The 26,659-nt window shown below is 39.1% G+C and overlaps 1 protein-coding gene across 3 annotated transcripts in view; it reads left to right on the forward strand.

Annotated features, from left to right (window-relative positions):
* The window catches only part of Rsu1 (Ras suppressor protein 1), a 191,494-nt gene that overhangs the window by 130,238 nt on the left and 34,597 nt on the right, over window positions 1-26,659 (forward strand). Inside the window, exon 9 of one of the 3 annotated variants that reach the window (XR_261324.2) lies at window positions 20,633-20,867. The exons of the other annotated variants lie outside the window; for them this stretch is intronic. The gene's annotated coding sequence lies outside the window, so the exon portion shown is untranslated. The remainder of the gene's footprint in view (window positions 1-20,632; window positions 20,868-26,659) is intronic. 3 annotated transcript variants of the gene reach the window in all.

Here is a 26,659-nt window from a genome sequence, read left to right on the forward strand (position 1 = left end):
ACTTAGAGATAAGTTAGCTTTCAACCCCAAGAGAGACTCCAGACTGAGGTGTTTATGCTCCTAACTTTTATACCCTAGCCCTGTGGTACCAGTACTGGTGATAGTTAGAAAAGTGAGTCTTAGACACTGTATTCCTTTCCAGAGCTGATTTCAGATTCTTAACTAGACAAGACAGCTAAACCATCAGTTTCAACTTTGGTGTCACTTTAACCCTTGAGAATAAGGCAGATCCAGAGTCTGGTGATCCTGTGATAGCTGACAGGTCACTTTTGAATCAGCCTCCCAAGTGCAAGCTGTTAGGACAGACTAAAATATTTTTAAATCAGTACATCATTTCAGGGTGTGGTTGTTAGGCTCTTATTAAGTTATAGCAGAATTTAAGTATTTGATTCTTTACTCTTCCTTTGATCTTTTAAATGTATTTGTTTCTACCTGCCTTGTGTCTTTTCCTGTGTATGTTTTGAATGGCGCAGATATGATTTGTTATTTCAAATCATATCCTTGAAGTTAGTTTGGCAGTGCTGTCTCTGGGTATAAAGATGAATTTGGCAAAGAATCAGCAATGTATTGTAGTATATGGAACCTGGCTGTGGAATAAAAATTGAGTTATAAAATTAATCTATAAAAGTCACAGATGATACAGTGAGGAAATCAAAATTAATCTTTAAAAAGCACCAGACAAAATGCAGATATCCCAGAACAAGAAATGGTAGTAGTATTCATGAAAGAGACAATTAATTATTTAATTCCAAGGACACATTATAGTCTAAAAATATATCTCAGGTTCACACAATTGACTAGCTATTTTATGTGGCAGAATACCAGCTTTGCATATTTATTAAAATTATTCATAACTGCATAGCTGCCTAGATGAACTGTGGAGTTCTTCTTCCTCCATCCAGTATATTATCTTGTCCATTTTTATCATGGCGTGGTGCTGGAAATTCATATAAATTTTAGAGTGATCCATGGAATATCTTCAGCATCAGCATCTCCTAAATACTTACTTTATTTCCGTTTTGCCTTAATGTGATCTTTTATATAGGATTGGAAGAAATAGCCTGTCTCTGTGGAAGAATTATAACTTTTTTGTAAGGAGTAAATTTTAGACAAAATCTTGCTTAGTATGAAAATTTGTGATTATTATTTGTGTATCATATATTCCTGTTACCTACAGGAATTTGGACAAGATGTAGGGGAAATAGTAGAAGCTTCTGATTTTCCTGTGTATTTTCACTGAAGAACTATGTGTGCTTTAGTTATTATCTGTTGAGTGTTTAATGTGTTGCCATGATCTGTCCGTAGGACAGTGTAGTTGGGATGGTGACTTGTGAAGTCAGACTGCCTTCAAATTCACATTCTGAGCTTACTACTTATTATTTCTGTTATATAACTTTTTGAGCATTAATTATCTCATCTGTAAAAAGGAATGATCTTAATATTGTTGTGGCTTGTATCTAGATGTCCCCCCAAAGCATTATGCAGTCATAGATGGGGCTTTTCAGAGGTAGGTGGATCTTGGGTGTATAATGTTGGGATTAAAGGTGTGATGCTGGGATTAAGGCTCCCCCATGCTTGGTGTGGGTGGCACCGATCCATAAGCTTGCAGCCTGGATGGAGTATAAAGAGAGAGAGAGAGGCAGGTTGCTGTTTCTGTTACTGCTGTCACTTGCTGCATGCTGCCTTCTTTCTGCCCTGCCACACCGAGCCATTTCTCCTCTGATGCTCCTCTGCCATGCCCCTCTGCCTTGGAGCCAGCCGACTCCAGACTGAAACCTCTACAAACCGTGAGCCAAAATAAACCTTTCCTCCCTCAACTTTTAAGTGTTGAGAATTTTGTTTTAGCAATGCAAAAATTAACTAAGAGAAATGTCTTCCTTATAGATTGTCTTAATTACTTTATCATTGCCTGGACAAAATAACCAATGCCCACAAGTTAAGGAAAAAGGTTTATTTTAGCTCACAGTTTGTAGAGGTTTCAGTCCACAGTCCTCCAGCTCCAAAGCTGGTGGCACAGCAGGGGAGCATCAAGGAGGAGAAACAGTCCGTGGCAGGGCAGGCAGACCAAAGCAAGGAACAGCCACACACAGCCTTTCTTCTTTCCGTCCCTTTATATTCCATCCAGGTTACAAGCCTATTGGTTGGTGCTACCCATACCCAGGATGGGCCTTCCCATTGTCCATACCCAGAACTCTGCTGAACTAATCCAGTTATCACACACTTCATCCAGTATCTAACAGCCATGATCCAGCCACTCTCAAAAGCCCCACCTATGGAGCCCATGAGGCTTTGAAGGGACAGCTACGCACAAGCTATAACATAGGTTGACAGTGCAATAATGTGTGTAACAGTGCTTAAAACTGGGTTGGTTCCACAGTAAGCATCAAATAAACATAGGGGATATGTTAATAGTAATAGTGATAGTAGTACATCATGGGATGCTACAGAAAGCTAAAGTTTTCACAAAAATATATGGCAACCTGTCTTTAAACTGATAAGGAATGGCAACTAGATGAAATTCATAAACTAGAATATTAATTATAACTTCAAAGAAGCCTCAGATAATGTAGTTTATATGTAGTTTAATAACCTCTCTTTGTGTAGGTAGAGAGTACAGCTGCACAAAGGAAAGTGGCTTCTACAGGGTTACCCAGCCGGGATGGCAGAGTCTGAACCAGATCTCCTGCCTCAGTGTTGAGTGCTCAGTCTGTCTTAAAGTGCTGGTTTTTGGGCTGGGGATTTAGCTCAGTGGCACAGCACCTGCCTGGCAAGCGTGACGTCATGAGTTCGATTCCCGGTACCGGAAAAAAACAACAACAAAAACAAAACAAAATAAAATAAAGTGCTGGTTTTTCAACAAATCACATGCATTAACTTCCTAAATACGGTGATTATTTAGGAACTAAAAAGTATATGATGTCCTAAGCAGCATATAACACTCCCTGCCCCTTTTGGTTTAGTGTCCTGGTGATGAATAACCCTCCAGAAATAACTTTCTGTACACCTAGAATTGTGTACAAAATGATGGTCCCAGAGTTACCATGTGCAGCACGTGTGAGCAACTCAGTCTGAGGGACAACAGCTGTAACTCTGGACAGGAGGACAGGAAAGGAAATATCTACCCTGGAGTCTCTAGAATTTCCTTTGAGACCTTATAAACATCTAAAAGTAAAATGAAGCCTTTCTTCCTTATAAAACAGTCATGTGTTAAAGGTGATGCATTAGATGCTTCTGTGCTGTATATTTTAGTGGATTCTATAAAATTTCCCATAAAGGAAAGGTCTGTGTTGGGACCATAAACAGTGTTCACGGAGGCACATTTAACCCCAGTCCTTTCGTGATTCCGAGTGTATTCATTGAACTGCTGTCCTTTGACAGTGTCCCTTTGCCCATCTCTTCCAAAAGAAGGCCCCACTCCCGCCCAAGTACCCTCTTTCTTAGAGACAGCAACTGTTTGTGACTCTGTCGCCAGGGGGGACTCTGAAAGGAGGGATGATTTCATGTCTTTAACAGCATGGGATGCAGAGCTTCCCTTCTAGCTCAGCTGCACTTTCGTGTTTGAGGATGCAGAGAAAAGACTGTGGTTCCACCCATTTGTCGGGGGTACGGTGTGGCGTCCTTCTTCTGTACTTTCACGGCAGCCTGGCGGGTGGAAATGAAGAAAGACCAGCGGTGACCTTTGCCTGCTGACGACACAGGTAGTCATGGTGCACAGCGAGCCGCTATTCATGTGACCTTTCTGGCTGTCGCAGAGCCTCCCAGCTGCAGCGCCTTTTGCACTGGACAATGGAGAGATAATGGTCCTGGCCTTATTTCACAGAGTGGTTTTGAGGCTTAATTGAAGAATATTTTTAACCTATTATCAGGAGCATTAGGAGGAAATGTTCAAAGAGTCTTGGTGCGGCTCTTTCAATTGAGAGAAGTATGTACCCAAATAAGCAAATTATAACCTTCTATAGTGATCCAGCTTTATCTGAGTCCCTTCATCTTTCCAAGATAAAGACTTCTCTCTTCCTTCTGTGGGTATGAAAGTGGGGCAGAGCAAGCCTGAGCCTCTCAGATGAGTGTTCTCCCTCGTGTGTGTGAGCACGTAACGTCACTCCTCGTGTGTAATACAGGAAGCCTCTGAATGGACCGTCTTGGAACAGTTTTCAGCCGTGTGTTCCAGGCTGCTGTGGCACATACAGAGCTGGATGGAAGATATTTAAAGGTGTTCAGGCGTCGTGCGTGAAAGCGGCAGTCTGAGGCATGAATGGGCTTTTCTTCGCGTCATTATTTCTGATTCCTCCCTGTCTCTGTATTGAACAAGTATGCGCTCATCCTTTCAAACTCAGAGGAGGCTTTTTTTTAAAGGAGGGCTGACAGATGCCCCCCAAAATATTATTACTGCAGCCAAGTTCTTAGTCATGGAGTATAATCAAATTTAATCCTATCTTTAACTTCACAGATAGTGTTATCTTGTGCTGATGTCTTTGGTTATTTTGTCTTTTAATTTTAAAATGGCAAAGGAAAAAAAAATTCCAATTTTTTCTTTAATTTAAATAAGTCTGTGTGAATTAGCATATGAACTTTCTGAGAACATCTAAGTGATGAAAGTTTGGAAGCTTCTTCGGCTTAAACAGAAATAGAGAGTTTCAATGGCATTTTTGTTTATTGATTCTTCTTTCCTGTAGTCTGAGGTCTTTTAAAAATGTGTTTCAAGGCACCAAAAATATACTTCTGAAGCTGAAACTAGAATTTGCCAAAACTAAGACACCCAGGAGTGTGATACGGGTTAAGGGAGGCTAAAACATACACAGAAAAGACAGGCTAAAAGTGGCAGTGTGATTCTTTTAGGAAAGTGAACATAGAGAAGTCTGTGGTATGAGGTAGAAGGCGAGTTATCTGCTGAACAAAAATATAACCTTGCTTTCAAGTATGTAGTAGTAATTTATGATGTTTCAAGCAAATTAAGTACCGGATCCCAAGTTTCTTAGTCTTTCACTTATTTAGAAATTCATTTTATAAAAATTTACCTGTGTTTCTCAAAGAGGCATGCTGCCGGTAGACATCACCGGCACAGCGGGTGAAATGGTCAGTGAAGATTCTTTGCCTTAAACTTACGAAAATTAACCAGTCTGATTAATTTATTGCTTTATTCCAGCTGTTTGGGTGTTCCAAAGTGATATAAATTGTAGTGTAAGTGTTGTAATTTACCAAATTTTTTTTTTATTTCTTCAAATTTTTCTTGTCCGTTTGTATGGGCAGCTGTTAACCATATGTAAAAGCTACTGGCAAAGAGGGAAAGACGTTCACTTCTTGAGTGTGTGGTCAAAATAGGAAACATGGCCATTATAGTTTATGGGAACCAGATATTCTGAAAGCTCTTTCATCATGGAAGACTAACCGTAGGATAGATTGGGGAAAGATACTTTATAATTGTGCTGTTCAACTCATAAGAGGGTGAGAGACATGCTAAAGGGGTCAGATGACCCCTTGGTAATTGGAAACGAAAGGGGTAATGGTAAAGGAGACCAGGACTACCACAGAAACAACGCCAAGTGAAAAACCTGCAGCTCGATTGTTTTGGAAGAGAAAGAGTGAGACTGAGACTGACTGGATCTGTGTAGAACTGAGGGTGCAACAGGAACCACTCAAGCTGGAGTATTCAGTTGTGTCACACCATCAGGGAAAGTCAGAGCTGGAAAAAGTTCACCAAGAAAGCGAGCAGATGAGCAGATATATCTGTTTTTGCTGTTGCTCTATGTGAACAAAAAATACTAATCATCATAATCGTCTTTCGTACTTGCAACTTATTTTCAGTGGACGTGGGGCATAAATTTATGCTAATTGCAGGCTTATGAAAACCGTAACCCTGAAAATGTAAGTGACATGTTTCCAGGTTAATGGAGCTGTCTGGCACCTGGTGGAGATAAGCATAAGTTCTCTCTGGAGGAGAGATTTCACAATCCATTGCCTTCAAAATTCCTACGTGTTCAGCTAATATGAGGTGACCATGAAAAATATACTGAAAGCAATCCAAAAATTAACAGATATGGAATAACATCAGCCAGAATTCTTAGCAGAAACAGTAAACAACAGATTTAGATCGCCTGTGTCTTATGACATTGGGGTGCCGAATACTGGATATAGAAAATACATGAGAAATATATAAAGAAGTATGTTCATCATGGAGTAAGAGATCAAAAACAACCAGAAAGACTTGAAAAAGAACCAAGTAGAATTACAGGAAATGAAAAAATAATTATTAGAATTAAAAACTCAGAGGTAGGTTAAGTAGAGGTTCATGCAGCCAAAGAGTAAAGGAATGGATGGGAAAATCAGAAAAATTCCCCACCATGAAGCAAAGAGATAGAGAGAGGAAAAAATAATTAAAAAATTAAGACATAAGGAAGATGGAATGAAAAGATCCCACATGTCTATTTGGAATTCCAGGACATTAAAATACTGAAAGTAGGAGCTGTTAAGAACTGTGCAAAGTCTAAGATTTTACCCTCCTCCCAAGCTAATAAATTGGCTTCTTAGATGCTATCTGAAGACTTTGCAGACGTGAGTAAGACACAGAGGACTGTGTTTCTCACAGCAAAAGCGCATGAGTTTTCTGCTCAGGTTAGCTCTTCTGGTTCCCAAGATCCATGGAGGTGATAGGAAGGAGGCCCTCAGTGGGTGCCGGGCACACTGAGTTTAGATCATACCCAAAGGGGCTGAGGATTTAGCTCAGCGGCACAGCACCTGCCTGGCAAGCGCAAGGTCGTGAGTTCGATTCCCGGTACCGGAAAAAAACCAAAACAACAAGAACAAAAAAATAGATCATACCCAAAGATTCTGAGCCTCCGAAAACCAAAATGTTTTAAGTGGGCTTTAAAGAAATATGTCCTTTATCCTGGAGAGACACAATATCTTTACTGTCTTAGACAGGGAACACATCTTCCATCTTCTTAAGAACAGCCATCTTCTCTCTTCAGACATCCTTGAAAAATTCCTCTAGAACTAAAACTAACCACCCCTCTGCTCAGGAATCATGGAAGCAAGAGAGCACGGTGCAGAATCATCCCCCAGCAGGGGAGAGGCGATTTGTTTAAGATTTCAAGACCTGCACATTTTCTGAAATGTTAAAACATTGGAATCCTCACAGGACAAACATTATATACCAAGCAGAGTAAGTAAATCCACACTTAGATCTGTCAAGATGCAACCATAGGATATGAAGGACAAAAGAGGGGACATTAGAAACAATCAGTAAGCAAAGGTTGCTCAGGTTGACCAGCCAGTTCTACAACTAGAAGAGCAAAGGACCAAAAGCAGCTAAGATCTTCCTGAGGAAGAATGAGACTAGGAACGAAGGGGTGTCTTGACTTAAAGGCACCAGTTTCTGCTATAGATACAACAGTTACCGCAGCATGGTAGTAGATACAGGCAACAAGACCAGTGAAACAGGACAGAAGGGCCAGAGTCCCAGGCACACAGACAAACTTGGTTCGTGACAGAACGAGTCCTGCAGGCCAGTGGGGAGAGGATAAACTGCTTGATAAATGATGCAATTAGGAGACATTACATGTGGAGAAACCACATGAAACCAGATGGTGACAGATACGGAAACCCAGTTCCAGGTATATGAAGTATTGGACTGTTTACATCATGAACAGAGAGTTATAAAAGGAAAGAAAAGCCATAGAACTCAAAGAACCTAAAAATAATCATTTGATTTGTGAATTTGCTGCTGTTGGGGATCAAGCATAGAGAGCTCTATCATTGAACTACAAACAGCCTCAAGAATAGGGGAAGGTTTCTTTCTTATGCCTAAAACACACACACACATGTGCTCACACACACACACACACACACACACACACAAACTGTAAAGGAAATATTGATATATTCAACTTTAGAATAAATTGTCATCAAAGAAACATTAACAGATTTAAAAGGTAAAGCTACCGCTGGGAAAAGTGGCCTCCAACATATATTGCTGGCAATATATTCATGTCTAAAAGACTAATAAATGTAATGATCCCCTTTCCTACAATTTTACTTTCTAACAGCACAATACACAGCACAAGTCCATTGTTGTCCCAAAATATGGAATGGAAAATTCCAGAAATAATTCAGAAGTTTTAAATTGCATGCCACTTTGAGTAGCATGATAAGATAATTGTTGTGTCCCAGCCAGGCTGGGAATCTTCCTTTGTTTCAGAGTATCCACACTGTATGTGCTACCACCCACTGTAGTCGCTTCATAGCCTCCTTGGTTATAAGATGGGTTGACCTGGTGTTCAAGTAACCTTTAAGCAATAGCCTGAGGCTCCATCATTTGCTTGGTCTCATCACATGGGCAATGTATCATCTCACATCATCCCAAGAAGAAGGCTAAGTACAGTACAGTAAGATACTTCAAGAGAAGAAGACTCCATTTTATTGCAGTCTATTGCTGTCAGTATCCTAGTACGTTATTATTTTTATCCATCTCTTACTGTGCCTAATGTATAAATTAAACTTAGGCACTGTCCAGGGTTTCTGGCACCCACTGGGGGTCTTGGAACGTATCGCCATTAAATAAGTGGAGATTAAATAAAGTAGAAGTTGACAGAAGATGTGAACAGACATTTCAAAAAAAGAAAAGTTCAATGGCTAATATACAGAAAATGTGATCAACCTAATTATTAATCAGGAAACTACAAAATGAAACCATAATAATAACCATTTTATATCTACAAGAGAGGAACAGTCCGGAGTAATACCATTGTATGAGAGGATATAGGGCCACAAATAGTCTTCTCATAATCTCATTCCTTTTAAAGACCTGATAAATACAGCCTAACTGTACTTACTTTGCATTATTCAGGAGAAGGTACTTTCACAAAAAGTGTTATTCTGCTTTTGTTTTAATCAAGCACGAAATTATTTGTAAGCCAAATTATTCTTCGGTCAAATGTTGAATAGTAAGATTGCTGTTTATTTTCAAGGGGAAACACTTAGCAGCAGAGAAAAATCACCAGCGTACCACCTGAGTTTGACACACTACTTTCTTTTTTTAATCCCAATCCCTAAGGTTAGATAACTCAAAAGAAAACTTCAAAGGAATAGTCTTCTAAAATATAATGTGCTTTTATTTCTGTGATTGAGATTGACCAGTTGATTCAAGAAAATGAAAAACTAAACATAAAGTATGTTAGTCAACATCCTCTTATTATATCATATCTGAGATAATTGACTTATAAAGAGAAACATTTATTTGGACATAAACCACTAAAATTCCTGTTGTTTAAGAGGAAGAGAAATTATGTCACAACAACCAATTGTGTACTCAAAGAACGCCCAAGAGGTCTGTGGGAGAAGAGTAATAAAGAGAAATATTCTGAACATAGCGGTAACAGAAATCTCATCTAGTAGAGTAGAATCTAAACAGAAAGGTTCTTCAGGGGTGTATGATAAAAACATTATAGTATAGTTTTTAAATGGAGGGAACCCCTCAAAATCTAATCTTAGTGTTGTCTATGCTGGCAGCGTCGCCCGGTTCTTTAAATTCTGTTTCCAGTAACTTCCACTAACTGTTGAGGTATATGTGTACATACTCTTATTACCCAACACTTGTTCATTAAAAATTCTAAATGCTTCAGCTAGATAGTCAGGGAAGTTCCCTAATTAGCCCAGAGAGCTAAAGGAAGTACTAGAATTTATTTTGGGGAGAAATTTCGAAGCTTGAATTTGAATACTTGTCAAACGTTGTGACAGTAGACGAGGTGTGAATCAATATTTCTGCCTGGAAGTCGTGTAACCTCTCTAAGAGATTAATGTGGTTCCTGTTGGACTCTGTGTTCTCCATCAGCTCAGTATGTGCACTTGTCATTCATATTTTGTTTTCAGCTTGTTACACTGACAGAAAAATCTCTGCGGAATAAAAAAACCAGTTTTCTGAGCATGTAAAGCTATGTCCTATTTGCATATATATTTCCAGGATTTAAAGAGGACAGTGTCTTTCCTTGAAACTTCGTGTGGGTAGTTCTTCTGATTGCATGATTCTGTAAAACAGTATTGTCAGCTACTAAAGTGTCTCATTTTACTGGCGCTGATTATTAATTTTGTTGATAAAATAATACCAGGAATAAAGAAATTTTAAATTAGCATACTGCCTTTACCCAAAAAAAGGCTGAGTAAAGCTTCTGACTTCTGGCATTACATAGTGTGTTTATAGAAATATATTGTAAGGCAGTTCTGCTACAGAGGTTAGTCATTCTACTTTGACCTCTGTTAGTTCAGATACATGACTGTGTATCTGCTTGTGCACACATGGTTGGTCAAGGATTGCGGGATGGAAAGGAGTCGGGAGCTACCTAAAAATCGCTTGTTTAAGTGCATTGATTTTATACAGTCTCACTGCGTAGCCACTGGCTTCCACCTTGAAATAAAATAGAATTCTTTAGCTCCTGCTCACTTTATTTTGTACATGAGGTAATCCTCTTAACAAACAAGCCAACAAAAACCTAATCTCATTTGTAATGGCAACAATTGGAAACCACACAAGGCCCCACAGGACACAACTGAATAAATAAATAATGATGCCACAGTATGATGGAATGCTAATGCAGCCATTTCAAGTTGTGTTGTACAAGACCAGTTAATGACTCTGAGAATTTTCACAGCGTATCGTAAATACAAAAAGCAGACTGTGTAACTGTTCCTAATTGCAACTTTATGGGGGGGGGGGAATATTTGAAGGCTATTCCCTGAACACTCATCATAATTTTCTCAAGTGGTAAGGTTTTCTTGTGGTTTTGTTGTCTTCCAGTTCTTTGTAATTTTTCTCTCATTACATACAACTAGATAATTTTTACTTTTATCTAATAGCACGGACATTTAATAACATCATTTTTCCAAACAGCACATATGTACTGATAAACTTTCATAATTCAGAAAAATGGTTTAAAAAAAGGAATCATTTGATGTTTCTTATATTTTTATTATCACAGCAGTACTCCATATAATTTATGAAATTGTTAATTTTTTATTTTGTATTTTTCTTGGTATATTTGTAGTACATTTGTGATCACATTCCTTGTCGGGGGTTGGTGCATGGACATCACACATCTTAATTCTTTTCTCATCCCTTCCTCACCCCTCTTCCTCCTTTTCTTTGCCCCACCCTTATTTACAAAAAATCTGTTTCCATGTTTCCTATCAACTGTCTTTGTTTCGCTCCGTAATCTTTGAAGCAGCCTGTATGTCCATCCACAGATGAATAGATAAGGAAAATGTGTTTACGCCGAATGAAGTACTGCTCTGCTGTTAAAAAGGATGAATTTGAGTCATTTGTAGGAAGATGGGTGCACTTGAGAGCACAATGTTAAATGAAATAAATCAGACACACAATCTTAAAAATTACATGGTTTCTCTTAAATGAAAAACGCAAAATATAAATAAAATTGTTAACTATACATATCTTACTATATGTACAGAATTATACTTGATTATTGAACATTGATTGTATGCTAGTTCCTCAGCTAAGCCCTCCATATGTTTTCAGGCTGACAGAAAACATAGTCACCCCCATTTGATAGGTTAGAAAACTGAGGCTTCAGTTGGTCAATAGTTTTACCCTCAAGAGGCAGCTGCTGAATGACAGAGCTCAGCTTTGAACCAGAGTCTGAGTCTCTAGGCCGAACTTTTTAGAACTACCTTTCTTGCCTTTCACTTTTTAAAATTGTTGTTAGTAACAGTAATCCTGCCTTTATCTATTTCTTCTCCTGCATTTCTCATTGGAAGAGAAGTAAATCCCAATTTTATTTGAGAGAAAAAGTTAAGTATCCTTAAAATTTGAACTGAAATAGGTCACTCACACTTGTATTATATCCTCCAATACCCAACGACCAATCAGGAATTGGCTTGCATCTTGCACATTCTGTTGAATAATGGAAAATGTATCTCTCTCTAGGAAGGAAGGGGTGTCCTTGGGTTTTGTCAGTGGTTGTGATTGTAAATGATTAAATGTGTCTCTCTTTTCCCTCCTCTCCCTCCACCACACCCATTCTGTTTTCACAGTTAGCACTGTATGCCAAATATGGCAAACCACTTCTGTTTCAGGGTGACCCCGACCCTCCTAGAAGATGCATTCAGAGGGTGTTTAGGAAGATGGGCGTGTAGAGTCTTTACTTGTGTACTTCAGGATCCTGGGGGTCTAAATGAGGGCACTGTTCATAGAGCCAGCCAAGGCATCCGTGAGCTCTGGTGTCAGTTAGCTTCAGCAATCTCTGTGTGACATCCCTTTGAGAATACCATTCTTCCTGCCACCAGCACATTGTAGCAGGTTTCCAAATGGTGTATCCCAGCTGCTAATCCACAGTCAGTCTGGTCTTGTGAGAGGTCAGCTACCTTCAGCTAACTTCAGTCAAATCAAATAAAAACAGTGTACTGAAATAGTAAAAGTGTACTCAATTCTCAGTCAGAGAAGCCTTTAGGCCCTTTTACCAAATGTTTATCTTCTGGCTGGGCCTGGTGGCACATACTTGTAATCCCAGCACTCTGGCAGGCCGAGGCAGGATGATTACAACTTCAAGCCCATCCTTACAATTTTGCATCTTTCAACTTTGCAAGACCCTACCCATAGCTAAAAACAAGAAGGGCTGGGGATGTAGCTCAGGGTGAAGACCCTGGGTTCCATCCACAATACTCAAGAGTGTTTTAAATGTATAGCTTTTGAGGAGGTATTATGAGTTGCAGATTTTTAATCAAGGAACAAATGAATATAGCAGAGGAAATGTCCTGATTGTTTTAGTTCATGCTCTTGGTGGAAGCGCATTTATCCTCATCTGTCCCACGTGGGGGCGAGGAGAGAAAGCCGTGTTAATACCACATAGACTTACAGCGGTGTTTATTTTTATACTCTACAACAATATACACATGGAGTATTGTTTTATGAGAGGAATTATGTGTAGGAGTCTTAGAGATCTGTTTGTATCTTAGCTCTCTCCTAATTGTTCAACCTTGTTCATTCTGTATATTTTATCGACTTTAAAATGGAAAAACTGCTAATAGCCTGCTGTAATACAAAAGCGTGTTTATCACAAGTAGGTAACGTGTCAGAGTTAGGCAAATACGAGGGCTTCTCCTTCTTTTCCTGTGCCCGCTACTTGAGCCTTTCGAAGTATCTCTTTTCCATCAGTGATTCTAAGTTTAATTAATGGCTTATCTCCGCTCAGCTCCTATTTTGTTCCTCAAATACTTTTAGCGCTCCTGTTTATATCTTTGTTCTTTAGGTAAAGAAAGACTTAGCAAAAATTAAAATTAACAAGATTCTTAATTCTGCTTCCTAATTCATGAAGATTAACGTGACATTTGGCATATGTGCCTGAGTATTTTTAGTGGAAGTGTAAAACTGGGCTTGATGGCGCACACCTGTTATCTCAGCACTCTGGGAGGTTGACGCAAGAGGATCACAAGTTCGAGCCCAGCCTGGGTAACAGGGCAACTTAGCAAGACTCTGTCTCTGACTATATAAAATAAAAAATAAATAGAAATAAAAGTGTGGTGAGGTAGTTCAGTGCAAAGACTTGTGTACTGAGAAAAAAAAGTGGAAGTGTAATATATGCACATATAATGCACAGGCCACAAGAGTGTGTGTGTACGTGTGTGTGCTTCCCTGAGTTTTGTCAAACATGTATATCCAACACTCTAGTTAGGATACGAAACATTCCCATCATCAGGAAGTGTTCGTTTGTGCGCAGGAGTGACTCCTTTGTCCATTTTCTTGGTTTCCTTGTCCTGTGACAGGAAATCCCCTCTTCATGGTGTTAGGACATCTTCTACAACCTCAGATCAGCCTTTCTGAGCCAGCCCTCTGTACAGGTAACATACATTTTGTTTTTTGTTTTTTGGTTTTTGGTTTTTCTCCAGTACCGGGAACCGAACTCACGACCTTGCGCATGCCAGGCAGGCGCTTTTGCCACTGAGCTAAATCCCCAGCCCCGTAACATACATTTTGAATGGGAGGTAGGTGGCTTTCGTTTTCTACCTGGTTTTCCCTGTTGTTCATTCCTTTGTTTTTTCTAATGTCTCTCTTCTTATTGTCAGCTGGTATCAGTTTACCTCCCTGGGACTCCAGTCCACCTCCAGTGTCACCAAAGGGTCTTTAGGATTAAAGAAGCATTTAATGTTTTCTCTTGAGGCTTCTCATACCTTATCTGACCCCTGCCACCACCCAGAATTCCCATACCATCTGTACATGTAAATGCTCCCTCTCCTCCCGTAAATTTTCTAAAATATAGTAGAAGTCTGAGTATTGTCAGTTTTAGGATAGTCAACTCAAAAGCAGACCAGCCATTTTTTTTTTTCAAGTGGAAACAAATATTCCGCTTGTTTGCTTTTTGTTCCCATCTTGGCAAACACATGATTCTTGATTAGTTCAAAACTGTCTTGCATTTCAACTCAGTTTTTGTTATTTTTCAAAGCCTTCTGTAGATATAAAAGACGTTCATGAGTAAAACTTTCGAAGTACTACTAGGTCTGTCAGCCCTCACTCTATTTGTATAAAAATGTTTGCGTTGGTGCCTAAACGAACACCATTGGAGGAATGTTTTAAATGAGTTCTCCTTACCAGAATAGTCCGTAAAGGTATCTAAAGTGTGTTTGCTCCACCTCTACCTCTCTATTTACACCTCTTCGATTTTGCTTTATGAGCAGCAAGAGCAAACTGTCACTATTTGCTGTAAATTGAAGCTTTTAATAACTATGTCTGTTCTGCAGCATTTGTCAGCTTTGAATATTCTGTCAGTAGAAAATAAAAATAGCAGGGAAACGCAGCAGCAGTGACACTGAGAATTTATCTGCCTATGCAACAGGAAGGTAAAAAACATAATCTTGAAGGATGAGCATTTGGCACTTTTTCCCTTCAAAGAATGTAAACTTGAACTGGCTCTTCCTGGAATAAATTTTAGATGAAAAGTTGGCAAAATAAATGAATGAATAAGTTTCATCATTAAACACAGAGCACCTTTTAACCTGGAAAGAAGAGAACGAAAAAGGTTACCTTAGATCATTGATTCAGTCATATATGCCTCATTTGACATCAGCTTGAAAAATAAATTTTAGGAATACATAAAAAGGAACATGATAGCTCAGTAGTAAAAACTCTGATGCATCCAGCATTTAAATTTTTAAACTATTTCATAGTAAAAATTCATGTGCAGAAGATCATCTTGGCTATGTGACAATAAAAAATTAATTTACCTAATAAAGATGATGCAAGTAAATCAAACCTAAATAAATTCCAGAGTTCACATTTTTGTTCATAAATTGTATGTGTCAGTTATAAATATTAAAACCATGAATGAAATATGGATTATGAAAAATTCACTGCTTTCTTTGTTAAGATAAAAGCATAAAAAGTTCTTTAGGACTTGTTCTTACTAACTTCTAGTTTGTTCATGTAGACCCAGCTTCGTGGTTTGGTTTCTCTTGATTTTCTTTTCTTGTCAAGATAAATTTGTGGTTGTCTTTATCAACAGCAGTGAACTGGAGCTCTTACTACCGCTGTGTTTGATAACCATAGTAGGTCAGCACCATTTTGAGGGAATCAGAATGCTCAAAGTGTGGTCAGTTACTATACAGTCTTCATTTAAGCTTCTGTTGTAACAGAAGAGTGATGAATGAGGCAGTCCAACTCCTCTCCTTCTCCTCTTGCCCTCTTCACGGGCCTGCAAATACCGTTTTAAAGATAGCAACGCCGACCTGAAGAGGTGGTCAACTTTTCACCAAATGGACATTCGTACCTGCATTGTAAAATGTGGTTCTGTGTTCGCTTTATTCCACCCTTACAAATTAAGACTGAGGGAAAGAGTGAATTAATTATTTTCAAAAGTAATGAGACAATTGCACGTGTGTAATTTTACAAAGCTCCCTACAACGGTGTCTGTCCATGATGAGAAAGGCCTAATTCCAAACCTTCCTGTGGAAGGACTGGCATTTGAAAAGGTGTTTTAAAAGACAAGATGTGTTTTATTTGGTCCTTTAAACAGAATTCATAGTGTAGTATTAAGTCCTGGTTTTGATAATAGTGATAACTCGGAATTTACTTTGTCCCTGTGTGCACAAATGTGGGCTCTTTTTTCTATGAAATTAAATCTCCTTATGTCTCTTATAAAATTTCATTTCAGAAAAGATTAAAGGAGTGATTTCCAGTAAAATTGGGCTATTCATCATGCATTAATGATTTGTGAAGACAGGTGTATTTTTTTTCTGCAGAGAATTTTCTTATTGAACTCAGTGAAGAATTCATTTGTATTCTGCCCCTCCCTCAAATCTTGCCTATAAATAACTTGTAGGGAAGGTGATGGCTTTACTTTGATGTTTTGCCGTTTCAATTTGGAACTAGTGGTAACTACGAACATTAATTATTTTTTTCCTCTTGTGGTCTGGCTGTATAGAGACACATTTTTTTCCTCTCTTAGTAGCTCATTTTAAGTACCTCTTAGGATTTATAAAACTATGCCTTGGGTTCTTTCAGATACAGTATTTTTTTTTTTAAATACTGATAAGACTTTCCCTTTGAATGTACATTTCTTTTTTAATTTTGTTAATTGATTTGGATAAATAAATTATCCCAGTTGTTTTGCTACTGAAAGAAGAAGATTCCTATCTCAGAGAAGGAGAGTAATTTAATTCTCAGTCTCTGCCCATGCAGAACGTGTGGCTTCATAATTCAGAAGGGCCACTTCTAATCTGTGTTTTGTTAGAGTATTTGTCTTGCTTGCAAATAAATGATAGTGAAAACCTCTTTAGTTTAAAGCTTTGCTGATACTTCAAACAATAAATTAAAGATAAAAATGAGATTGTTTAAATCTTTGGTTAAGGAAGTTCACAAAATTCTCATTTTTAAAAGAAATATTTAAATGGATTTTTCCTTAACTATTTAAGAGTCGCAGAACGGAATCATTTTATAGGTGTTCTAGTGGAAACAGGAAAATGAATCTTGTATATGGCAAAAGTGGAGGGTTTTTTGGTGAATAAATGAAATCTAAAAGTCATCTGACGTAACTAAGGTTTCAATTCTTCTTAAGTTAGGCAAATTATTTAACTTTTTTAGCCTACTATTTTCTATTCTTAATCATTAAGTTCACCAAAACTAGCACTTTTAAAAAACAGTATTTTGATTTTCAACAATAAAGTAAAAATTATAAATTCCAATCTTTTTTGGAAGACAGCGCTTTTAAGTATGAGTGAACAATTGAATTTCCTATTTGATTTCAGAAAAATAAGTTTTTGTTATTTAGCCATCTGTTTACCTCCCTCTCTCAATCTTCTGCTCTTCCTACTCCTTCAGACAAGTTACAGACTTGCCTAATCTGAGACTGCAGCTTCCCCTCTGTATCTCTCTCCCATGCAGAGGCTCACTGCAAGTCCTGACATTTCTTCACAGGCGATGTAAGAAGGGAGACAATAACAGCTCGTTCATACAGTCAGCAGATCAGTCAGCATGTGAGAGATAAGGTATGGGGATTCTGGGTGATTGAACTATCCTTGAACTGCCTTTGTTCCCACTCAGGTGTCAGTGAAGAAATAAAGCCAGACATGGTGGCACACACCTGTAATCCCAGCACTCTGGAAGGTGGAGGCAGGGGGCGGGCAAAGTGGAGCCCAGCCTGGCCAACGTAACAACTTAGTGAGATCTTGTCTCAAAATTTAAAAAAAGGCTGAGGATGTAGCTCAGTGCAAAGGTCTTGGGTTCAAGAAAAGTTCTTTCTCTAGGTCACTTAGTGATGCTTTTATTTTGTAGCTTTTATGTTAATTAGCTTTTCATGGCTATGACAAAATATCTGAGAATAATGAACTTAAAGAAAAAAATTTATTTTTGCCTTGTGACTTCAGACATTTCAGCTCCTGGTTGCTTTTGGGGCCTGTGTCAAGGCCAAAACATCATTGCAGAAGTGTGTGTTAGAAGGAAGCTCTTAGCTCACAGTGGCCAGGAATCAGACAGAAAAAGGGAGGTAGAGGGTCCCAATACCCCTTTCAAAGGCAGGTCCAGTGACCCCAGGACCCTCTTTCTTCCAACTAAGCCCCAACTCCTAAGGTTTCTGCCACCAACCCATTGTGCCCCCAGCTGAGACCATGCCTTCATCGGCATGGTCATCAGTGTTTGAGAGCCATTTCTGATCCAAACCATAACAGCTTTTTTGAGATAGAACTCATATACTATACAAACTCATCCGTACAAAATATCCAGTTCAGTAACTTGTTATAGTCTCATAGTTAGCACCCACCACTGTAATCAGTTATGGTATATTTTTATTACTCCAGAAAGAAACCCCACAGCCCATAGCTTGCTTAGTCCCCCTCCCCACAAGCCTGGAAACCAGTGTTCTACTCTGTGACCCTATGTATTCAACTACAGTGGTCTCTTGTTTCACAAATATAATTCTTTGCACAATTATGGTTACAAGCAGAATTGGACAAGAACCAAATCAAATTTCCCCATAAGGTCAATGTTGAACCTAACCATTGAATTTGATTTGGTCCTCATCCAATTCTCTTTGAGACCAGAACTGTGGAAAGAATTAAGTTTGTGAACTAAGGTACCACTGAATATTTCATCTAAATGGCATCATACCAATTGGGGCCCCTTTTTGACTATCTCCTTTTGTGTAGTTTAATGTTTTCAAGATTAGCCCATGTTGTTTAGCATTCATGAGTCCTTCACGCCTTTTTAGTGCCATGTAATACCATATCCATTTATTATTACATTGTATTTCATTTATCCATTCATAATTCATGGATATTTATGTCATTTCTGTTTCTCTAGCTCATATGAATAATGCTCCTTTGCTCACATACAGGTATTTGTGTGAACATAAGCTTTCACCTTTCATGGTGTGCACCTAGGAGTGAAATTGCTGGGTCACACTGCAACTCCATTTGAAGAACTATCAGTCTACTGTAGCCACCTTTAACCATTTCACATTCCCACCAGCAGTGTTTGAGCATTCTGGTAGCTCCACATGATCAGCACACATTATCTGGCTTTTTGATTTTCATCCTAGTGAGGTTGAAATAATAGCCCAGTGTGATTTTGTTTTGCATTTTCCTAGTAGCTGTAATGTTGAGCATCTTTCCAGTGTGCTTGTATACATTTTAGTATTGTTAGTTATGGCACCTTACAAATGATGCTTACTAAGATCACTTGACATGTACCATGTCTGTCATAACCCTCGAAGCCAGAAAGATCCCTGGGCCCTGCCTCAGTAACATATGAGATAGAAGGAGTGAAAAAGAACACATTAAGTATGTGAAATAAAATCTTCTGGGAACTATGTCAGAAATGTGTGTAAGGATCAATGGGGACCTAAAGATGGAAGGGTTTTATTCAGCTAGAGAGAATGGGATTGAAGGGGGTGCAGAGAGGAGGTCTCGGTTCATCTGTAAATAGTTATGTTTCAGTCATTGAACCAAGAAACGGGATTCAAGGATGAAAAGACTCCTGACTTTTTATGAAACAACTGACTGTGAATACTTCAGAGTCATGATTCTTGACAGTAAGGATGTTTTTAGCGATGGTTCTACATGGCATTCTTGACCTAATATCTTTGCCTTTATTCGGCCTCTCAGCTGAAGGACATGGTTTCTCATGTCAGGTACGATGCAGAGGGGAATCACAGAGCACCTGAAGAAGAGCTTTTGCTTTTAGTCCAGAAACTGCTTTGTTGTTGTTGCTTTTGTTGTGGTTGTGGTTTCTGTTGTTGAATGTGCGTGAGAATCTCTTTTAGGGCCAAATTTATATCTGGGGGAAAATTTTTTTAGGAAAAAAATGTAACTTGTGATCTTTAGTTTATGAAATATGAAATGACCTCCCTAGGTCCTTTGCCTGTGTGAGATTTTTTTCCTTTGAAAAATGTTATTACTGTAAGCCTGACATGAACTGTTCGAATGCCCATGTTTTTTTTTTAATAATTATTCTTTCTCTATTATCTTTTATGATGTCTTTGGAAGAAATGATCACTTCTATGAAGCATGCAAATAAAAGTACCTTTCATACTAAATCTTACGTGGAGTACTTCTGCCACTTAAAAACTCTCCAAGATAGTCTTTAAAAAATGTGCAGGAGAAGTGACTTTCAGTAACCTTGACAAGCCTAAAGCTTTATTTATGTTTACTAAATTTGCAGCTCTGACATGATATTTTAGAAAGCCATATAACATGATTTTTCCCATTGGTTATGGTGTTTGATAGCTTAAGGAAAAATAGATTTGTATCTTGAAATTTCTGGAACCGTTCCAACATTCATCTAATTTTTTTTTCCTTGCTAAGATATAGGAAGAAGGGTGCTGAGGAGTCAGAGCTACTAACTATTGTCACGGAATAGCTTTAGTTTTATTTTCTTATAGTTAAAATTAGATTGGGAATATAGGGTTTTCTGAAATGCTCTCATGACAAAATAGGCCACTGCAAAAATGCCATAAAATAATCAAAGCTGAATTATTAGCACTGGTGTTTTCTTCCGTGTAATGTCCCCTCACATAATATATAGTTTTGCTTTTAAACATCATTTTATTAATAGCAGTGAGGAAACTTCCATTCCTAATCCCTCCTGCTATGAATATTACCCTAGTGTTCACCATAGAAACTCCTAGCTCTTTTCTTCTTCCTGCAGATCCAGAGAGAGTGCAGAACCAGAGCACTGCTCTGTGCAAGGCTGTGCATGCCTCAGAGCCTGGCCCAGCTCCTGCAGTCACCGCTCCCGAGCTGCACCAGCTTGGGCAAGTGCTCTGCCTTCTCTTGCGTCTCAGTTTCTTCCTTGGTAGCATGTGAACTCTGTGATCACACACACATATCCTTGGACTGCAGTGTAGAATAAACAAGAGACTACACAGAAAGCAAACAGCCAGGTAAATCCTACAGCAGTTCCTCTTGGTGTCACCACTAAGTGTATTTGGAAACTGAGGCACAGAAAAGTTGGGCAACCTTCCCAGGGTCACATAGTTCATAAAGACGGGACATCATGGACCATTTTGCATTTTGAGGGCCTTTATGTTACTTGAGTGGTAGCGAAGATGATGTTGAAGTTATCATTTTAATTCTTTTTTTTTTTTTTTGGTTTTTCTCCGGTACCAGGAATCGAACTCACAACCTTGCGCTTGCCAGGCAGGCGCTGTGCTGCTGAGCTAAATCCCCAGCCCCTCGTTTTAATTCTTGAAAGGAGAAAACAGTAATAAGAGTTTACCATATACTTGTTCCTCGCCTAATTTTTATGTAAAATCCAGTACATATATTTTAAGTAGCACATTCCTTATGTGCTACTTAAAGCAACTGTCCACAAAGTGCTAAGCTAACTAATTTAATGAATTCTTTAGTGTGTGAGCATTGTTCATGTACCAGAGATAATGTTTACAGCTTCACATATCCATTAGACATCCACTCTGACCTAAAGGGGAGCTATCATTTTTTAAGGCAATCATAGTATTTCTCTTCTCAGTAATAGATCACATTTGTTATCCTTTTCTATAAATTGTCACTTATGTGTTTGATGTTTTCCGGACCAATCTGTATGATCCCCATAGCCAGGCATTACTGGACTGACTTCTCACACTATATTGTAATTCTTAAAGAGCTCTGTAGATTTGTAAACATCCTTTAAGAGCTGTGCCGTTTCATAAATCCCCTTATTATAAGAATACTGATCACTTTTTGTTGTTGTTGTCTGCTAAGTAAATTAAGCAGTGAACATTTGCACTTACCAAAGGACCGCGAACTTCTTACCTTTTCACCTCTTAAAGTTAGCATTTCAATTAGAACTACTGATAAACTTTTATTTGGGCTTGTGAAAGAATATGAAATTTTACTGTATATAAATTATATCCCCATTAAATCAGACTGTGAAAAAATGGAAAGAAAGCATAAATATTTGAAATCTTGAGATTGGCCGGGAATCATGTATAAATTGAAATTAGAGAATTCCCAAGGTTTTTGCTCAAGGCACTGGTTAGTTTTGTGGATACAGGGTTAAGATTAGTGTTTTTACGTGCTTTAAAATAGTCCTCTGAGAGACTACTATAAATAGTTTTTAAAGAATACTGCTCAGATTGTATATAATGTTGATATCCCTCCACACCGAGAATGATGTTTCTTTGTTTACTTCCCATATGACAGCAGGCCACAATGACCAGAAAATTTAAGACGAAAGAAAGTGGCTTTTCTCTCAGCCTGCAGCCAACAGTTTGTGAGAAATCACCGACAGGAAAGCTTGGAGACCCAAATTCTTTCAATGACAATAGCCTCCTACTGCTGTCCGACCTCCAGCGTCAAAGGCCAGCATTGCTGTAGTTTCCCTCTTTAAGAAGCCCTCCCCGGAACACAGAGCAGCGCTTTATTTTTCCTCCAGCTTCTCTAGCTTATTCTGGTCTGTTTTCTGAACATCTGTAACCGTTTCCTTTTCCCCTACCTGCCTATCTTTGTGTGCCTCGCTGCTTTTTAGTAACTTTATTGAAGAGAAAGTACTTATTATATTGGTGTTCTTCTCTGCCACCAGAGAATATATTAGCTGATAAAGCAAATCAAAATTACACTAAAATCAGACTGATGCTTATTATCAGTTCCATCCCTGTTCCGTGTCCAAGAAAAACCACAAGTAGGATATTTTTAGAAGCTTTATAGTGCTAAGTTTACAAAACTTAGGCACACATTAAGTTGTCAGAGCCGGGAAGAGTCGCACAGAACACTTCTGGAATTGGAGCAGCCAGTGTGCCGAGGCCCTGGTGCCAGGACATGTCCACACTGTCCCTCTCCAGTGTAGGCCAGGTTGGTGATCCCTGACTGCACACAGAACTAATGTGCGGGTCCATCCTGGACCGGAAGTCAATCTGGTGTGAATGCAGGCCCAGCTACTCCTGGGTGTGGACCTAGAATCCATATCCCCAGGTGGCTGTAGCGGAAGTTTATGAATTAATCAGGCTTTTGGACCAAAAGTTATACTCTGGGAAGGAGGGGGCTGGTGTTGGTGATGGCGACCTGCCGTAAGAATTTCAGACAGCCGAGCCCATTAGAGGGCAGCACCCAGGCCTTGTCCTATGATTGTCCTAATAAAGTTGGACTTACAACAACCTGGTCCCGGACTCAGGTGTGGATGTGGATCTACCCTTTCTAAATTCTTCAGACTGCATTGAGGGAAGAAATCTGGTGGTGTAAACAATTAGTCCATGGGTGGCAGATAGTCCTGTGACATGATTGCTTCCCTGTGTGGTTTTAGAGCCTGCCTTTCACAATGGCAGTGGGTGGGGGAGGTATTAAAAATCCTCTTGCCTAATGTTATTGCTGTGATAAAAGCTGTTGTTTAGTTCCATTCCTTGGGTGCACAGCCCAGTTGAGCGCTGTTTTACATTTATGATAGACCCTCAGATAAACAATTCAAAGGTACTCAAAGACAGCTGTGCTCCATGCCCTTGTGAGTATGCGGAGTAGGGAGAAATCAGATAATCTAAGATAGAGATGTGTATCATGAACCATAGTGAGTTGGGGAAAACTTAGACTGTCCTGTGAGAGCTTGTAATGAGAGACGTGAGGGGTAAGCAAAGCCCTGAAGCCTGGCAGGAGGTACTTTCCAGAGGAAGGGACAGGAAAGATAGGTGGTGTTCCGGAGGGAGCCTTGAGGGTATTTCCATCAGAGAGAGATGCACATACAAAGGTGCTATCATAGCAGAAAGAAAAGCACACAGAGGATGTGACTGTCCTGACAGTGCCCCAGTGACATCAAAATGCTAGGCAGCGCCACCTCATTCCGAGCCTGGCAGCCCACGTGAAGGGGCCGGGGTGTGATCAGCTTTGCTTGTTGAAGAGATCGCCTTGGACTTTATATATATTATGGAGTGAAAGGTCAGTAGCAGTGGAGAGACCAATTACTAGGCTATGTCAGAGGCCTGTAAGAGACAGTAGGCGCTTCAATCAGAGGGCTTTTGAAGAGGTTAAGAAAGTTATTTAGGCTGAGGATTGGGCCACTCTTAAGTGAGATTAGGCAAAGCAATGATTAGGCAACAATAGAGTGAAATATCAGGGACAGGTTCTTGAGGGATCGGGGATGAGGTTCCCACAGGAAGGGAAATAAATGCAGAAACCCCAAAGGTCAACATGTAATTCAAAATTTGTAGAGCCCAGCATGCAAATATTTTTTCCTCTCATCTCCTGTCTTGCTTCCCTGACCTTTCTTTCTTTCCCTCCTTCTCTCTCCTTTTCTCTCCCTGTCTCTTTCATTTTCCTAACTTTATGTTTCGACTCAGGCTGAAAGCTTTTGAGTGCCTCAAAGGAAATTTGGGTTCGTAACTTTGCAGGTACCCAGGGCTGCGTCAGTTCCCACGCATATGAAGTAGGGGCTTGATATTAAAGCCTTTCCAAAATAGATTGTCTCATTTATGTTAAAAGCTTACAACTTCTGGGCACATACTCTATACTTGCTGGCACGGTGAAACATGAGCTGGCGGGGCGGTTTTTAGGTGCTAAGCTGAGTATCTGCATGAATTGCAGTGTGGGTATAAATATTTCCGGGCCCAGACAGGTTAGATGCAATAGGAAAAACCTGAGCAAATTCTTAGGATGCCAATATTGTCGCAAAGTCTCCATGCAGAATGAAGTTGTTTGACAAAGTGTTTCCCTGGTGATTTGGCTGCAGATGAAAATGTCTTCAGCAATAAAATTCCATGCTTCAGTCTCAGCCCCGTGCACTCATCAGTCAGCAAATGACAGATCAAGGATCTTTTTTGCTGTATTAGTTAATATGTTGGCAGATATATGTGAAACATTGTTATTCCCCTCAATCTCTCTGCATGGATTTTTTCCCATTACCTTTAAACACATGAATTTTGCCAAAATATTTTGCCAGGTATATATTTAGTCCTAGTCAACAGGGTTGCACTAAAAAAGAGATAAAAGGTTTTTTATTGCAAAGGTTTTCTTATTTACCAGCACTAGAAGACTTATCACAGTAAGAGCTACTGTTTGGCCCATCATTTGAAAATGATTTCAGGGAAATTTAAGGGTTGCTCGGGCAATTAGTGATGAAGCATATTTTAATTATAGTAACGGGATAAGCTGCTTACAGCTTTATGGATTAATACATTGTTTAATAGGTGAGAGTTACATGTGGTTTTAATCACACTTCTTATTGTAGCCATAGTTTTATTAGCAATGGTATTTTATAACTTAATAATTTACACTTAATGAGTTTAGAAGTTCCATTTGCATTGACATCAAAGGAATAATTTAGCCCATACATTACTACTCATCAATAGGAACAAAGTCCTTTAGCAACACAAGTGAAGAACTGTCCGAAATCATTTTGCATTAAAGGATACTCGCAATAATGAGATCATTTTACACTGCATTATATTATTTCTGGTGATGCCAAGTCGGTTTCAGAAAGTCGTTTAAAGACCGGGAGGGAAGATGAATCACAATCATTTCACACATATTTAATGAGCATGAATTATCCAGTGAAGTCTACATCCATTCTTGAAGTTGTGAAAACCATAAGGTGTTTGAGTTAATGCTGTGTTGTAGAATATTCTCTTCTGTCGCTGTTCTGTTCCACTCTGCATGCTGCAGGCTTCTGAGCACGTCAAGAGCTGTTGTGGCGACCGAATTGAGCTGTGTTTATTTTAATGGCATATGTGTCATCCTTTAGCTTAGGGTTTGCAAAGCCCCTCTGCCTCCTCGCCTGTGGGCATCCGTTACCATTCTGGGGACAGCGAGGTCTCACCCCCTCCCTGGCCAGCCTCTCAGAGACGCCCGCTGTAAGAACACCCTGGGCTTCTGTCCTCACACCACAGCAAGGCAGCTGTCCTCAGAGATTGATTCCTTTACAGCAAGCACTGTGTGAGTTTATACTTGTCATTTGCATAAGGACTTTATTTGAAATCATAAGCCCACTGGCATTTGAGTTCTGCAGTTTTTCTAAGGCCATGATGGGATAGTGTTGGAGAATCCTTAGGCTTAAGGTGCAAAGAGGTTAATAGGCACTGGGCCAAAAAAAAAAAAAACGAGATGTTATTTATGTTCCACGGAACTTGAGAAACCTTGGGGGGCTTTGTTGTACATCAGGGTATCTCCACGAAGGTAATCTGACTTGCAGCATTTCCCAAACTTAATTGACCATTGAACCCTATTTGGAAGAATATCTTATCCTTGATTTCCTCCTCTAGAAAATATATAAGTATAAATCAAAATATATTAAAATTATACAGTTACGCTATTCTGTCTACCACACACATTTTGTCAAGGTAAAAGAACTAATGTTAGCCTCCTATGATTTATGAGCACAAAGGACCATAAAAAACTTAGGATTGTTTTTTCTCCTTTGATCTTTTTCAAAACAGAGAATAAAAGGATGATACACTGAATTCTGTAATTATTCGGAGTCAGGCTGGAAACTGTTCCCTGTGTTCCTTTCCTCCTGTCCCTCTCCCCTGTGCTGGGAAAGTCACTTCCGTTCTTGCACATCCCTTATTACTAAGTATAGAAATGGTCATTCGTCTGCCGTTCACCTTTTATTTTAAGTTGCTTTACTAGTTCTTTTTTTTTTTTTTTTTTTTAGGTAACAATACGCACTGGAATTACAATGGTGAACTCCTAAGATCTTGTGTAGTGAAACTCTGTATTATCTCTACTGTTCTATTGAAGAATTATTTTCTTATTC

This window comes from Chinchilla lanigera, unplaced genomic scaffold, assembly GCF_000276665.1.
Source record: "Chinchilla lanigera isolate Chin_1 unplaced genomic scaffold, ChiLan1.0 scaffold00028, whole genome shotgun sequence".
In the NCBI taxonomy this organism is placed as follows: Eukaryota; Metazoa; Chordata; class Mammalia; order Rodentia; family Chinchillidae; genus Chinchilla; species Chinchilla lanigera.